General features: G+C 40.5%; 1 long non-coding RNA gene across 1 annotated transcript; it reads left to right on the forward strand.

The window, feature by feature from the left end:
• Positions 1-378: 378 nt before the first annotated feature.
• LOC121397924 lies at positions 379-14,580 on the forward strand. The gene is made up of 4 exons (XR_005964045.1): positions 379-541; positions 2,116-2,295; positions 11,289-11,500; positions 13,351-14,580. It is a non-coding gene; the product is annotated as an uncharacterized LOC121397924 (long non-coding RNA).
• Positions 14,581-16,869: the final 2,289 nt, after the last annotated feature.

A 16,869-nucleotide genomic window follows, 5' to 3' on the forward strand; every position in this document is an offset into this window, starting at 1 on the left:
GAATATGAGAAAGATTCTATGGAGAGAGATCCATTCACCCTCTAGGTGGGGACTGTACGATTATTGTCAAATTTGGATGGACATGTTCTATATGTTTTGTTAATTAATTATGCGAACAATCGACTCTGGGACAGGAAGCAGCCTTATTAGTTGTCACCTGGTTGTCTGGTCTAAACAATAGGAATCCTCTCTAATTAACATTAACACAGTGTAACGTTCATTGGAGCCAGAATTGAGTGGGCCCCTGTAGATGTGTATATTTAGTTAGTCAGTAAAGACAGTCAGGACAAAACCATGGACATGTGGAGACTTGAATACCCCAAATGGAGGTTTCTTTCTATAAGTGACTGGTATATGTTAATATCATTCAAATGGACCAATCAGGAGAGACGTCTAGAAACTTCTAAAAGCCAGGTCTCTCCTGTGTATAGATGTGTCTACAGTAGGGCAATGTGAACACACAGGGCCCAGGAGAGGAGTGACCACCTTGTCAGCCCAGAGTGAACCTTGCATCTTGGACCAGACACAGAACTAAGTAGAGGTATGCTTGAGCTGAGTGTGATTCCTCTAGGGTTAAAGGTTTCATTGAGTGTCAATAAGTGTGGGGTAAGAATTAGGTGGTTGGGGCTATATTGTGTCTCATTTTAGTGTGTTATTTTAGCGTGTCTGTCTAAGTTAGAATGTGTCTCTCTAGCATGTATTTGGTGTATTTGTTTTACGTGTTTATATTCTTATTGTAATTTTGTTGTTTTTAGACCTTTTAATTCTTTTATGATTTAGGTCTATGTAAATATTTTCCAATCATTATAAAATTATCTGATCTCTTTGCCACACTAAACTGCAGAACAGTCTTTATTTTCATCATCTTACAGTCTCATCTGAGAAATCTGTGTGTAATAGCTGAAAATGGAAGCAAATATGTCACCAAAACTAACAGCAACATTCCAATAACTTCTATAGCAGTGATCCCCAACCAGTGCCTTGTGAGCAACATGTTGCTCTCCAACCCCTTGGATGTAGCCTTAAAGCAGATGCTTATTTTTTAATTCCAGACTTGAAGGCAAGTTTTGGCTGCCTAAAAACCAGGTTTACTGCCAGAGCCCCCTTGAGACTGCTAGTCCACATATGGGATGCCAAATTGCCAATATCAGCCCTTATTTGCCCCCTGGAACCTTTTTCATGCTTGTGTTGCTCCCCAACTCTTTTTAAATTTAATGTGTCTCACAGGTAAAAAAAATGTGGCCACCCACGATCTGCAGTGTGTGAACAAAACAGGAAAACATGTCTAATATTGTCAAAGGTCTGCTGTCTGTACAAATCCACCTAATCTAGAGGTTTTAGTTGGGTTTCCAAGTGTGTGTTAGTTTTAGCAATAGTCTGTCCAGTGTATGCATCGTGTCTGGTCTAATCACAGCTTGTGGAGCTCTTTTGTTTGGGTTCAAGAGTATCTAGATTGCCTCAAAAAGATAAGGAAGCCATGGTATACAGGTTGCCTTTATATCATCAGCATTGCTAATTGATATTGCACCAGCAAGTTACAAAAAGCCCACTACAATAATGTTTTGATAAACTGGAAATTAACATAGAAGTACAACAGAGATTTTACAATCTAAAGGGATTGGAAACAAATGACTCATAAAGTTGAGCCTCTTCAAAACTGCAAAGATAATAAACATAATGCTGTCCGTGACTCATGCAAAATGAACACTTTATCATGGAAATAATGTCTTGCATTTCTTTAACCAAAAATATTGTGGGTTTATTCCATTATCATTTTCCCTCCGCTAATAGCTTCTGTGGCCATTGCCATTTCCGTTTGATGGGTAAGCAACTACATAAACAAGGAATTAAGTTCTTAATTGCATGACTTGAAGTGATTTTGGCATTTGGCTCTAAAGCTGGCCATAGATGTTGAGATTTTTAAAAGATCAGATCCTGATCGTGAGACCACGATCTTCTCAGAACGATCGTACGATCATACGAATTTACCATCAACTAAAAAGACCAATTTGCCAGGACAACAAAGGGGAGCTGCCTGCTTGGCCCTGCAAACATAGATAGATTGTACTGGGACCGACAAAGATTTTTTTACCTGGCCGATCAATTTCCTGACAGATTTCGGCCGAAAAATCGTAAGATGCTACGATCGTTCGAATCCCACTAACCGCACGATAATTTCGAAGGATTGGTCGAGCTTCCCTAAAATCGGTCGTTCTGCAAGAAGAATCGTCGCGTCTATGGGGAGCTTAAGACTGAGCAAAGACAAGATCCTGGGAAGCTGTGCTACAGAAACAGGTAGAGTTTTGCACTTATTTGCTTAGCAAATGTTTCAGCAAGGTGCATGATACTCAGTTAGCTAAGTTCAATTTTATCATGGTTCATTCTGGAGACATTTAAGCTTATATTTCTGACATTTGGTTGTCATGTAACATTTTCATTATATTAAAGAAACGCTATAGAGTATTTGTATAAGGCCCCAGGGCAAGGGGCTACTTGTCATACTTCACAATTATTATATTATATATATATATATATATATATATATATATATATATATATATATATATATATATATATATATATATATTTCCCTCCCTATTAAAGGTATACTTTCATGGGAAAACATTTTTTTTTCTAATTTTTGTTTTCAAAAAAGCAAACAGATTTTTTTATATTTAATTTTGAAATCTGACATAGGGCTAGACATATTGTTAGATTCCCAGGTACTCCCAGTGCTCTGATAAACTTCAGCCACTCTTTACTGCTCCACTGCAAGTTGAGTGATATCACCCCCCTCCTACCCCTCCCAGCAGCCATCAGCAGAACAATGGGAAGGTAACCAGAAAACCTCCCTGGCACAATACTACCTCACTGGTAGATATAAGAACAGCACTCAATAGTAAAAATCATGTCCCACTGCAATTCCTTCAGTTACATTGAGTGGGAGAAACAACAGCCTGCCAGAAAGCAGTTACCTCCTAAAGTGCTGGATCTTTCTGAAAGCACATGACCAGGCAAAATGACCTGAGATGGCGCCTATACACCATTATTACAACTAAAAAAATATAAACTTGTTGGTTCAGGAATTAAATTTGACATGCATGAGTGAATTATTTGCAGTGTATACTGTGTAATTTAGAAATACAAACTACACCATAAAAATCATGACAGAATCCCTTTGACATATCAATCTATCTTACTTATGTTATGTTAATTATATGATGTTTTCTTATTCAACCCCTGCTTTGTGTGAAAATCAGGATACTTCTCCAAAACAGAAATATTTCACCTTACAGAGATAATTACTAGAAAAACCTGAATGTCCAGAAAGGGTGGGCATTGTTGCTTGGATTTAATTCCTCCTAAAACAATACAAAATAAAATTTTCCACTTTTAGGGGGGTAATTTACTAAACCTCAAATTTTTCCAGATTTTTTATATCCTGATGCTGCAAAAAGTCAGAATCAGAAAATTTGCGATCTTAGACCTGTGGAGTTCCTGTATATGTCAATGGGAGAGGCACCTATCCCAATTTGAAGTTATCGTGTTCTGCGCTGGGGTTAGCCCGAAAATCCGACTTTTTCTTGGTTTTCAGACGAAAACCTGAAAAAATGTACAATTCGTTTTTTTTATATAATCTTTATTTTTGGTTTATATAGCATCCACAAAAATCCACTTTTTACAATAATAAAACATCTTTACCATACAGTGTGTTCATTTAAATACTAGAAAGACCGCGAGACATGGGGGAAGTAAAGATAAGTACAAATATAAATACAAATCACCAGGGTGTTCACTTCTTTTCTTTAGTTCTAAACTCTCTATCCCAATTGTCCTTTTTCCGTTGACACCTTGGAGACATATTTGAGTGTTAAACCCATACTTATATTGCTTAATATTAATTCTCTACTCATGTCCTATGGTAGAGAGTGTAATGTCCCTACGTCCCTCTCCCTTAAGTTACATCATAATAATAGATCCCCTGAAACGAATCGGCAAGGGGTGAACTGGTTTAGGAAGGGTCTAGTGGGAATAGCCTGGGCAAGCAACTAAGAAAATATCAGAAAGAAAGAAAAAAGAGGAAAGAAACTTGTGCTAGGCCAAACACTACATGTTGCTCATTCTGTTATACAATTGTTTGTACTCAATTAAAAGATTGCTCCTGTCGGGTTAAACATGTTTTATAGCGTCTGATTCCAGAAACATAACCCATGCTGCCCACGTCCTGACATTTCTTGTTTGTCTATCGTGCATTTATGACGATAGCGCCTCCATACGCATTATCTGGCCCATTTCGGAAATCCACTCGCTGAATGTGGGAGGTGGTGTGGATTTCCAGTGTCTTGGTATCACTGTTCTAGCTGCCTCTAGACAGTACCCCAATAGTCAATTTTTATACTTAGCCCTAGCGCCTGGGATCATTGACAGTAAGTCAATAGTTGGTGTTTTCTCTACAGGTAAAAAATTCTTCTTTGCCTGGACAAAGGTTGGCTAGGGAGTTTAAAGGAAAACTATACCCCCAAAATGAACACTTAAGCAGCAGATAGTTCATATCATATTAAGTGGCATATTCAAGAATCTCACCAAACTGGAATATATATCTAAGTAAATATTGTCCTTTTACATCTCTTGCCTTGAGCCACCATTTCGTGATGGTCTGTGTGTTGCCTCAGAGATCACCTGACCAGGAATACTTCAACTCTAACTGTAACAGGAAGAGATCACCTGACCAGAAATACTTCAACACTAACTGTAACAGGAAGAAGTGGGGAAGCAAAAGACAGAACTCTGTCTGTTAATTGGCTCATGTGACCTAACATGTATGGTTTGTTGGTATGTTTGTGAGTACAGTGAATCCTACGATCCCAGGGGGCGGCCCTTATTTTTTAAAATGGCAATTTTCTATTTATGATTACCCAATGGCACATACTACTAGAAAAGTATATTATTATGAAAATGGTTTATTTACATGAAGCAGGGTTTTACATATGAGCTGTTTTATACAATATCTTTTTATAGAGACCTACATTGTTTGGGGGGTATAGTTTTCCTTTAATGCTTTGTCCTTTATTACATGAAAGCCCATAAGGTTAACGTTGTTTTTTTTATCCAGGATTAGACTATGCATCATGCCAGGCGTAAAAGTGGGGTTTCCTATTATTGGTGTGCATGGGCCCTTGTGTGAGATTAGATGTGGTGACCTTTTCAATGTCAGCTATAGTTAGGGTTTCCCTACATATCAGAGGCAGGAGATTAGGTTTTGGCCTTTGTGAGGTGGGTAGCCACCATAATGCTTGGAGTGGTCTTCCAGTCAGGGATTGTTCTATTTGGGTCCATTTTTTGTATTTTGGCAGTGGAACCACTCTACAATCCTTCCCAAGGTAGTTGCTCTTAAGTATTGTTTAAAATCCAGTAAGCCGAGGCCTCCCTGAGATTTGCTACGGGTTAAGATTTTTTGTTTAGTCTCGGTTAACCTTTGGCCCATATAAGGATGTGATTACTGCGTTAAGTGAGTTGAAAAATTTCTGGGACGGTTCCAGAGGAATTGTGTGTAGTAAATACAAGACCCTAGGGTCATTTTTATAACATTAATTCTGCCAAACCACGAGATGTTGGGGAGTTTCCAATTTATAAAATCATGGGTTATTTGTTTCAGTAATTTTGTATAGTTCAGTGTTTTGATTTGGGCAAGATTTGCTGGTATATGGATCCCCAGATAAGTAATAGCTTCTGTTTTCCATTTGAAAGGAAAATTTGTTTGTAATTGTTTTTAAATAGCTGGGGTTAGGGAGATATTGAGCGCCTCCGACTTATCAAAGTTTATTTTAAAGTTGCTATATAAACCATATTCATTAAATTCCTGTAATAATGATGGGAGAGAAATATGTGGTTGGGTCACAAACACCAAGAAATCTTCAGCATATAATGCTATCTTGTGTTGAGCCCTTGATATCCCTATTAAGCCTGATTGCATTAGCCAGGTTTTCCATCGCTACTGCGTACAATATCGGTGAAAGGGTATTGGCATGTCCCATTATTTATCTTAACTGCATCCGAAAGTTGCCCATTGCATTTGATTCTGGCATGGGGTTGTTGGTATAGGGCCATAGTTTTGCCTGTCATCTTTATGCCTAAGCCAATTTGCTTAAGGGTTTCATGTAAAAATCCCAGCTGACCCTGTCGAATGCCTTTTCAGCATCTGTCGACAGGGCCAGCATGGGGATCCCATTCTTTTGGGCGTAATTTATTAATGTCAGGGTCTTCAGGGTGTTGTCTTTGGCTTCCCTATGTGGGATAAAGCCCACCTGATCTTGATCAATAAGGTCAGGCAAATAGACCTTTAGTCTGTCAGCGAGATTTTAATATCCACATTTAACAGGGATATGGGTCTATAGCTGGAGCACGCCAGGGGGTCCTTTCCAGGTTTTGGAATTAGTGTTATATGCACTTCCAATGTGGAGGGTACCTGTTTAGGAATCAGGGCTAGGTCATTAAAGGCTTTTTAGCATATGATCCATTCATTTTTTAGAGATTTATAAAATGGTGCTGAGAAGCCGTCTGGCCCTTGTGCTTTTCCGCTTGGTGTGTTTTTGATAGCAAGTATTAGTTCTTTTGCTGTTATAGGTTTTCTAGACTTTCGATTACTTCAGGATTTAATGTAGGCAGCGCTGTGCACAATATATACTGCTTAATTTTATGTACATGTTTATCTCTTTTTCTATTGTGGGGGGTTTTAAAATTGTATAACTCAGTGTAGTATTTCTGTAAGGCAACTGCAATCTGTCGTATACACTTTCCTATCTTGCTTAGTTTTCATTGCCTGTATGAAGGAATTTGTTTGTTTTTGTTTTATGGCTCTTGCAAGAAATCTGCGGGGCTTATTACTGTGCTCATAGAACATGCTTTTACTTTTTTTATAGTGCATACATCGATCTTTTATTCAGTTCTGCTTTAATTAGTTCCCTAGTAGCAGTAAGTTCTTGCATGATGGTATCTGTTAGAGAATTTGTGTGAGCTTGTTCTAGTTCCGTTGCTTTGCGAATTAAGCCCACCAGATATTCCGCCCACGTCTTTTTGATCCTAGTGCCATGTTTTATCAATACTGCCTTCAGAGTCTCCCATTTTATGGAAGGATGTGTTGTATCATCTCTATGTGTTTCAGTGAATGTTTGTGTAACATTTTTAACATTCTGCAGACGGTCAGCATCTTGAAGTAATGAAACATTCAATTCCAGAGAGCTGTAAGCGTACTGGAGCATGGTCTGATAGGAACTGCATTCCAATATCACATCGCCGCACCCAATTTATTATAAAATGCAAAATAAACAGATAGTCTATCCTGCTTTATTGTTGATGTACCTGTGAGATATAAGTAAAATCTTTATCTCTTGGATGGTTAATCTGCCAAGAATCCATCAATTGATTAGAGTGCAACAGAGATTTTATATTTTGTATGGTTTTATATGGTAGACTTAATGTGGCTCAATCGCTACATTAAGATCACCGCCAAGAGTGAGTGGGCCTTCAGAAAATTCTTCCGGCTTTGTCAGTACTTTATCTAGGAACAGAGATTGTTTTGTGTTTGGGGCATAACAATTTGTCAATGTTATCTTATGGCTGTGAATTTCTATTTTGGCAAAGACAAATCTGCCAAGTGGGTCTATCATGGAGTCCAGTAATCTATACGGGAGTTGATGATGGAATGCGATTGCCACAACTTTGCTTTTACTTTCCAGATTATCACTAAACAACCAATTTTTATAATATTTATTTGACATTTGTGGCCTATTCCCAACTGTCTCTTGAAAAAATGCTATCATTACTTTTTGCTTGTGTAACCCATTTAATATCTGAGATCTTTTGTTTGGTGTGTTAAATCCCTGGACATTATAGGAGCATATAGTACAATTAGTCATGATCAATGCATATGTGCTTGATCTTTTGTAGTGAGTGGCCTAGTGAACGAAATGTGTAAAGTACATATAAAAACAATGCAAACAATATCTTTAAGAACTGTAACCCTTTGGGTAAGAACTTCTGTTTAAGTAAGACATTTCTACAAAATAAACAAACATAACTTTCTGCTGGGCCGTCCTGCCCACTGAGCAAATACCTATGTGGGGGCATAGGTTGAAACAGAACTGGGTTTAAACTAGCTCTTTTCTATTATAGCCAACATATTAACCTTCATTAGACTTCCGTTGCATCTTTTAGGAGGAGAGTTATGACCGCTAGTTAGTTTAGCATCGTTTGAGTGTCGAGTGCTTGTTAATGTGGCGTTTCTGCCTGGTTTAGGCTGTGGTAGTTCCCAAGTCATCATTTCCCAGTTTTCTTTTGCAACCGGAGGGAGATTTAGGGCCGTCAGAAAATGTGGTATATCCTTGTGGGTCCTTATGAGAATAGATTTTCCCTGCCTTATCACAATCAATGCAAAGGGGAATCCCCGTCTGTATTTGATGGAGTGTTCCTTCAGCAAATCCAGAATTGGTTTTAGTGCGCGTCGTTGTCTTAATGTGTTCATTGATAGAACTTGGAAAAACTTTAGTTGCATAGATTCAAACTGAATGACTCCTGAGTCTCTGGCTTTCAACATCAGGGCCTGTTTCACATTGTAAAAGTGGATATAGCAGATTATATCACGAGGGATATCTGAATTGGGATCCCTTGGTCTGATCTCACAATGTGCTCTATCAATGGCAATGTGGCTATCAGGTTGTTTTCCCAACATTTAGTTAAATAATTTACGTAGAGTTGCAAATAGTTCCTGTTGGCCTATGGACTCAGGTAAGCCCTTGATTCTGATATTGTTCCTTCTGGAATGGTTTTCCTGATAATCCAATTGATTTTGTAATTGGCCCAGTTGGGATTCGCATAAAACAAACTTTTTTCCAAGTCAGATATTTTCCCTGTATTATTATCAACTGATTTCTCCAGTTGTTCATATTTCTCCCCTATGGCGGAGATTTGGGCCTGTACTGCATTGATTTCTGCCTTAAGTATCCCCTCAGTGTTCCACATCATCAGCTCAATGTCTGCGAGTGAAGGAAGTGACAGAATTTGTGCTCTCAAGTCCTGGTCTAAGGCAGATATTGGGCCTTTATCAGGGGCTGCTTGTAAGGAAGCATGAGGGGTGGTTGCGTTTGTAAATCTGTGCTCCCTTTGAAAAGAAAGGTGTAACTCACCCTCCGTTGTATACGGTACATCATGGGTGTATGGTTGGTCATCTTTCACTTGAGCACTGGCGCCCCCTTCGTCTGGGGGGTTCGCCGCATTAGTTTGGTGTAGTGGTGATAGCTGCCAGTCGTCTCCGCTCTCCCAGCATGGGGACGTTGTTGGTTCCAGTGCCGTGATTGTGGAGGGCAGTAGGCTGGCCTTTGTGGATGTGGGAGCTTTCTCTCGTGTCTCCATCTCACAGTTATCCTCCTCACCGGACGAGTCAGCCGCTTGTGTGTCTTGATCTGCCATTTGCAAGATGGCGTCTCTGCCTGTGTGTCGAGCCGTACGTTGGAACATGAGGTGGAGCGCCTCTGAAAAAACCTAGTTAGGTGCGATTTTTGTGGTTTATCGTGAGGTTGGGGACTTTTCTTAACCCTTTTTGTTCTTCCCATCACAGAGAAAGTGTGCTAAGTGTGTCACATTTTTTTAATTGGAACAATGAGATAAATTTGCATTTTAGTAAATAACCCCCTTAGTGTCTTTTGTTATCTATGTCCTTCCACATCGTATCTGAATAAAGTCCTTGAGGCATCTTAGTATTACTGGGTATGATAAGCTTCTGTGAGGGCTACTCACCCTGGTGTCCTAGTGGGCCGGCGGGGAAGCCTGCCGCGCTGGTCTTCTTCCTCCAATGCGCCGGTTCTCTAGTGTACTCCTCCAGATAGAGGAGGCGTTCTAATATCAAAGTAAGCTTTATTCAAGCACACATATTGATGTTACAGCAGTTGGGTTACAAACAAACGCGTTTCGTGCCTGTGATCTCGGCACTTCCTCAGAGTTGTGATAATAAACTTCATCCCTGAAGAACTTAGGTGGCCAAACATGACTTAATATTACCTGCCAACTTTGACACTTTTGCGTTAACAAGATGCTGACTCAGGTGTGGGATGTTATTAGAGCAATGGCAAATAGAGTGTAGGCTTTGCTGCTCACAGCCTGCATATTTTTTGCAGGCTGAGAGAAGCAGGCAGAGAGAAGCAGATCCACTCCCCATGTCTATTGATTTTAATAAGATACTCTTGTGTGCAGTCAGATACAGCGGATTTGTGCAGAGGTCATTCTGAAAATTGACTTCATCTGTGATTTACTCAAGGCCTTAATTATTCTTCATGTATTTAAGATAAACTACTTCATTTAAATATATGATCTGTCTCTTTGGAAGGAATCAGTGTAAGAACTTTGGCAAACTCCATCGGGATTCCAAAAACACCCTCCCCCTCCCAAGCCATTTAACTAGCCTTAACTGCAATATTTTTGATAGAAGTGACCAATTCATTTACAGTTATTTGGTCATCAGTGCTCTGTTATGCACTTCCCCTGCCTGGCATCCCTGTGGAGCTCCTCTCTGCCACGTCCTCAACTGCCATTCTGTTATTCCAGTTGGAGTAAGTGGAGTGACCACATTGGATGCTTCAGCTCTTCCAACCACAATAACAGCAGCAGAAGAGAAGGCAGCAGCAGCGATTACAAGAATGCCCAGCAGCATACATTTTCCAGTGCAGAAAGGGGAATCTCCATCAGTCATTCTGTATTCTTCAGGTACAGACATCCCCCTAAATTGTTGTTGGAGATAATAATTTTGGTAGGAGTGGAAGCTTTAAGTATCCTGGTGAACGCATGAAAATGATTTGCTATTTGCTAGCCTCTTTCCTGATGTAAATTGTCTTTTTTAATGATAGAAAAAATATAGGTTTCTATAAAAAGTAGTGCCTTAATGCTTTGGGCATCTGGGGAAATGAACCTTTTGCTCTAATTGATTGAGCTAATGTAAACACAGTATACTGTATTCTTGTAAGAGGGTGTATGACAAAAACAAGATGCTGTAAGTGTTGGCCATTGCCCCACTGTTGGTTCTTTATAGTACCCCTGGGGAACCCTGTTTTTTCCAACTATGTAACCATGTAGTTGCCTAGTTCGAAATTTAGTAATTTTTAAACAAAGTAAACACTAGTTGCCTAGGGCTTTTGAACAAACACCAAAGCAACAGAACACAGTTCACATAACAGAATTATAATTATGTTTGGGGTTTTCATACAATAATATTATTGATATACTATTTATCATACCTCTAGGCATCCATTCTCAGTTCCTTCTTCCCTTGGATGAAAACAGTGCTCGGATCTTCAAGTTGATCTTCCTTATTACACGTAAACTCTCTTGAGTGCCTATAAAGAAAAGCTTGTCAGAGGAGGCAAAGGAGTCACACTAGTCACTACTGGGCATCCACAGCCTTGGACTGGAGGAGTAATAGGACTCATTCACCAACTGAATAATGAACAAACTGGTAAGTGCATGTATTGACACATACCAGAATGTAAAAAATATGTATTAATATATAGAATTAAAAGGTAGCCCACTCTGTTAAAGGAGAACTAAACCCTAAAAATTAATATGGCTAAAAATTGCATATTTTATATACTGAATACAAATGGTGTAGGACCTCACACCTCCAATCCAATAGGCGGTACAGAGAAGCCTGGTACACACAGGTGGAGGTTGGCCACCTCCTAGTAGTAGTCTAATAGAAAAACCCACTCAATTGTTTATTGCGGAGTGCGGAGCAATGTTTCGGGGCGGACTGAAATTGGATACATTACAAGGACCAGTAACATCAAAAATTTTTACAAAAAAATTTGTTACAATACAACGAAAAAAAACATCAAGACCAATTAAAATTTAAAATAGCAAATCCTTTATTAAGATATAACTTACAGAAACTCCACTTCCTGTCTTCTACAGAAACGGCGAAAGGGCGACCATCCATGCTGCTGTGCTTGATTGCTCTGGCTCTTCACTGACAGCGTGTCGATCTCCTCCAGCTCTTCAGAAGGCCGCAGCGGTGTTATTATGCCTGTCCCCACTGTAACATAGCAGACCGCCAGCATACCAGGGTAACCCAGAACCCCTTGCCCCTGCATTATTTTAACCCTCCTGGCACCGAGAATATTCCTTCTGCCTGCTGCTGTGGGCTGTTGGGGAGACGCGCAATCAATGTATGGACCAGTAAAGGGAGCAGCGTTTCTTCAGAGTCGGAAGGTGAACCACCTGCCCGGCATGTTTGAATGGCAGACCCCTGTCCAATGCTATCCGGCTCTCTCCGCACATCCCCAAGTCGAACTGCTGCCTTTGCGATGGCAATCACCTAGCAGCCTAGTTCCCTCTGCAGCTCCCGCCTCTCGTTTCCGGGTTCCTCCCGAGCGGTTACATCAGTAACAAAACCGGAGTGATTCCGGCACCAAAAGGAGAGCGTTGCACACAATAAGGAAGCCCGAGAGGGCCAAAAGGTTGAGGATCGTATAACCTCCACTCTGGAGGAATCAGGAAACGAGTGGCGGGAGTCTTGGCGCTGCTAGGTGATTGGAGCCATCGTGAAGGCAGCAGTTCGCCTTCGGGATGCGTTCACAAACGCGCCGGCCAGCTGGTTCACTTTCCGAAGGCAGGCTCTGCAGAGATGCAGCTCTTGCGCGTCTCCCCAGCAGCCCACAGCAGCAGGCAGAAGGAATCCTCGCGGTGCCAGGAGGGTTGAAATAATGCAGGGGCAGGGGGTTCTGGGTTACTCTGGTATACTGGCGGTCTGCTATGTTACAGTGGGGACAGGCATAATAACACCGCTGCGGCCTTCTGAAGAGCTGGAGGAGATCGACACGCTGTCAGTGAAGAGCCAGAGCAATCAAGCACAGCAGCATGGATGGTCGCCCTTTCGCCGTTTCTGTAGAAGACAGGAAGTGGAGTTTCTGTAAGTTATATCTTAATAAAGGATTTGCTATTTTAAATTTTAATTGGTCTTGATGTTTTTTTTCGTTGTATTGTAACAAATTTTTTTGTAAAAATTTTTGATGTTACTGGTCCTTTAAGGATGGCTAGCTCTTAACAAAAATTGGAGTCCTGCAGGTTGGAAATCATTAGGGACACACTGAATCCAGGATTCGGTTTGGGATTCAGCACTTTTCAGCAGGATTTGGATTCGGCTGAATCCGTCTGTCTGGCCGAACTGGATCCAAATCCTATTTTGCATATGCAAATTAGGGATTCAGTGCATCCCTATAAATCATTCATGTATATTTTAATAAAATTGTATTATTTCTACCCAGTATTTTGGGCTTCACCTGTAACTGTCAATTTCTACATTTTCAGACAGAAGGGTCAACATTTCCTGAAGGGGAAGGCTTGATGCCACAGAATCCTTGCATTGACAGCCCGAATTTTCCTGCAGACTTTACTGAAATCTCAGATCTGATCCGTTACACCAGTTTTGTGTTATCTGTACTCACCTGTGCCCTGGGCTTAGTGGGCAATGCTCTTGTTATCTGGGTTACCGGATTCCACATGAAGAAACACGTTGGCAAGATTTGGTTCCTAAACTTGGCTGTGGCAGATATTGTCTTTTGTCTTCTGTTTGCCTCTTTATTGTGTTGCCTTATTTACAGACTAGTGGCTATTCGGGCAATACCTATGTAAAATTTATAATTATGTATCTACGTGTAATATGTATGCAAGTATTTTTATCATAACTACCCTAACCATCGACAGGGTTTTGGCGACGGCTAAACCAATATGGCACCATAACTTTAGCTCTCGCTGTATTTGTTTTGCAACCTGTACAGTGATTTGGGTAATAACAGCTCTGTCCAGCCTTCCCATATTCTTTTTAAGCGATGAAGTTATTTATCAGGAAAATGTGCAGTGCAAACTGGTTCATGTTAAACAGAGAATAACTACACACAGACTTAGCAACAGAGACGTAACTACACCACCCTTTCTTGGAGAACCTCTAGATACTTATCTTGCACCCCAATCCGCATGCGAAGTGGATAGAAACATACTGTACTTTTCAAAAAACTGCGTTATAATTCCTTTTCTAGTGGTTGGTTACTTTATCCCATTGTTTGTCATACCATTTTCCAATGTAATTATTGCTCAGCAAGTGAGAAAATCCGAGTCAGTGAATACTTCCAGACTGTACAGAATTATAATAACAGTGATTCTGTTTTTTTTTATAACATGGACACCAGTGGTTATAGCACAGATTATTTTGCTGGTCTCTCTGCACAATCGCAACCTTATACTCATGTCTCAGATGCACAGGTTTATACCTCTAATGACCAGCATAGCTTATACTAACTCCTGTATAAACCCTTTCATATATGCACTGGTTGGTACTTAGCTTAGAGCAGAAATTACAGATTTCATAAGTAGCAAAAGACAGTTGCTTTCAAGAAGCTCAACCTCTGGAAAATCTTATGCGGAACCATAAATTATGATAATACAGGTATGAGATCCATTATCCACTAAGCTCTGAATTACAGAAAAGCTGTATGCCATAGACTCCATTTTATAACATTACATTTGTATTTGTGTTTTAAACATGTCCCTTTTATTTTTGGTTAGATGGTAAGAATTACAAGTAAAATGGAAGTGCTGAGATAGAGATGAATGATTTACCACTCTAATTGACCTACAGTGCATAGTACCCTTTGGGGCAAATTTACTAAGTGGCGAAAATTCGCTAGCGACGGCTTCGCAGGCAGCGCAACACTTTCACAGGTGAAAATTCACTCAGACAATGCTAATTCACTTAGTTCAGTGTTTGTGGGGTGTTCGATAATGGCCCTGGCCAAGCCACACGCCAGTAATTAATGCAATACCAAAAGAATGCCAATACCTTTGGATGCTGCAATAGGGGTGATCCCAAATTTATTCCATAGTGCTTTCAGACACTACACTGCATTCGTTTTGTAACGCTTATTCACTAACATGCGAAGTTGCGTCCAGGGCGCCGAACACTGGTGAAGTTGCGCTTGTGGTAATTCGGCAAGCAGAGCCAAGTTGCACTAGCGTTGGCTAATTTGCATAAGTTGAATGGGTCATATATGTTGCAGCAAATACATTACACAAGCCCAGGGAAGTATAAGAAAAGAAAATAGAGTTGTTATAATGCCCGACACATGAGTCCAGTGTATAGTTTATGTGCCATATGTTAGGAAATGTAGGGGGGAAGCCTGTTACCCCAAAAAAATGTTATGCTCTTTTGCAGCCTATCATCCTGAAAACAGGAAAAGAAGCCTTTTCGCCTGGTCTGAGGTGGCAAAGTTGTGCACAAGAGGTAAAGTTCAATAAAATACGCATCTTAGTGAATTTGCGCAGTTACATACCTTCAACAGAGCGCAACTTCGTCTGGCGATTGAGTGCGAATGAGCGCCAGCGTCAGTCTCTTTCGCTAGCGAAGTTATGCCTGCACCCGTTAGTAAATCGGCGAAGTTCCAAAATTACGTCACACTGGCGAATTTTTGCCAGCGTTAGTCATTTCGCCCTTTAGTAAATTTGCCCTTTTGAGTAGACTATACATATAATTTCCTACAGCCACTGTATTCTTTCTCAGTCACCCTGAAGAACTGAAGTCTGCATAATAAAAAGGATAAGGTACCGCTCTGAAAGACTGTACCTGAATTACAAAAGATCTCCACAGACCGCACTGTATGGTCAAAGTAAAAGGTGCTGGAATCCTTCATCCCCACAGTAGCTGTTCTACAAGTACCTGCAGTATCTAACTTGTTGTAGAGCTGACAGTAAGGTGTGTAAGAGGTGAAAGATACCTTGAGACTGTATGAATCAGCATTGCTTGCCTTAAGAGTTTGTTGATACAGAGACTTTGCCACAACTACATATTAATGCATTGGAAGGAGACACAAGATTCAGAAGTGTCTGCTTGACAAACCTGGATTATGAGTGATCATCTGGATAAAAAGTGGTTGAAAGGAACATAAATATAACTGGGTGCTGTCCAATACTCAAAATTTACTGCTGCTATTGAAAGCAGTCACAAGTGGTCCTCACATCACTTGTGTCCCAGTATTCCACAGCACTTTCAATTCTTGACCAACAGAATATGAAAAAGATTTTATGGAGAGAGATCCATTCACCCTCTAGGAGTGTAGAGTTCATTGGAGCCAGAATTGAATGGGCTCCTGTAGATGTGTATATTTAGTTAGTCAGTAAAGACAGTCAGGACAAAACCATGGACATGTGGAGGCTTGAATACCCCAAATGGAGGTTTTTTTCTATAACTAAATGGTATATGTTAATATCATTCAAATGGACAAATCAGGAGAGACTTCTAGAAACTTCTAAAAGCCAGGTCTCTCCTGTGTATAGATGTGTCTACAGTAGGGCAATGTGAACACACAGGGCCCAGGAGAGGAGTGACCACCTTGTCAGCCCAGAGTGAACCTTGCATCTTGGACCAGACACAGAACTAAGGGTACGCGTGAGCTGTATGATTCCTCTAGGGCAGGGATGTCCAACCTTTTAGCAACAAGAGCCAGATTTTGTGAGGTGAAAATGTGTGGGGGCCGACCATTCAGCCTGACATACATTCCGAGATAGCTAGCTTGTGATCAGGGTCATTCACTCCTGGAGATGGACATGTACACGGCGTTTAGAAAGTGGAGTCTGTTTGGACTTATTCTCAGAACAGTAATATTTGGGCACATGATTAGTGAAATGATCGTCTATACTGCTGCCTGTGTGCTGAAGGTGTTAGCAATAGACACGTACTGGCACATAGTGACGCACCATTCTCGCACATGTCTTTAGTTTACTGTACTGGCACGTCAGTATGTCTATTGCACCTTCAGCCCTAAAAAAGTATGCAAG

Source organism: Xenopus laevis, chromosome 9_10L (assembly GCF_017654675.1).
Source record: "Xenopus laevis strain J_2021 chromosome 9_10L, Xenopus_laevis_v10.1, whole genome shotgun sequence".
Taxonomy (NCBI): domain Eukaryota; kingdom Metazoa; phylum Chordata; class Amphibia; order Anura; family Pipidae; genus Xenopus; species Xenopus laevis.